The sequence below is a fragment of the Bison bison genome, unplaced genomic scaffold (genome assembly GCF_000754665.1).
Source record: "Bison bison bison isolate TAMUID 2011002044 unplaced genomic scaffold, Bison_UMD1.0 scf7180017864476, whole genome shotgun sequence".
In the NCBI taxonomy this organism is placed as follows: Eukaryota; Metazoa; Chordata; class Mammalia; order Artiodactyla; family Bovidae; genus Bison; species Bison bison.
Window position 1 is genome coordinate 1,973,022 of NW_011495037.1, and position 639 is coordinate 1,973,660.

General features: G+C 59.0%; 1 protein-coding gene across 1 annotated transcript in view; it reads right to left on the bottom strand.

The window, feature by feature from the left end:
* The window catches only part of CPLX2 (complexin 2), a 6,684-nt gene that overhangs the window by 4,803 nt on the left and 1,242 nt on the right, over positions 1-639 (bottom strand). The gene's annotated exons all lie outside the window — the stretch shown is intronic.

Genomic DNA, 639 nt, shown 5'->3' on the forward strand with positions numbered 1-639 from the left:
GGGGCTTTGCCTCTTCGGGTGGGGGTGGTAGAGGGGTGCTCCTGGACTGGGTGTCTTTAGAGGGAGGCAGGAAGGAGAGCCCCAGCCTCCTGCCCAGCCCCGGGCCTGGCCACAACAGAGCAGGCCAGCCTCAGGCTAGGCCCTGACAGGCCAGACTTACCCTGACTCCCTTTCTCAGAGCCAGGCCACTCAACCCCTGCCCTGACCTGGAGGCCCACGGGGATTTAGAGGCCAAAGGTCAGCATGCTGGGCAGGGCTGGAATGTGTCATTACTTTGGCTGGCTGGGGACAGTGGTCCTCCTGGCAGTGGGGCGCATGAAGGAATGTATGGGCATCACCACACCAGCACAGACTTCAGGCTTCCGGAGGGGGCCTCCAGTGCCTCCCGCCTTGGGCTTAACACCTCCTGTTGGAGAGAAGCTGTCTTCTTCTTTTCAAGCAACTTGGGAGTGAGGTGATGGAGGCGGGATACCCTGGATGAAGGAGGGCATGAAGGAGTGCTGAGGGGGAGGAGCCCCTGGCCGGGGAAGTGGGGCAGAGGCCAACTGAGGTTTTCCCCTTCAGAACTGAGACTTAACAGAATAAAAAGAAAAGAAAGAACCAAAAAGAAAAGAAAAGTAACAAGTGGATGGGGCCGGG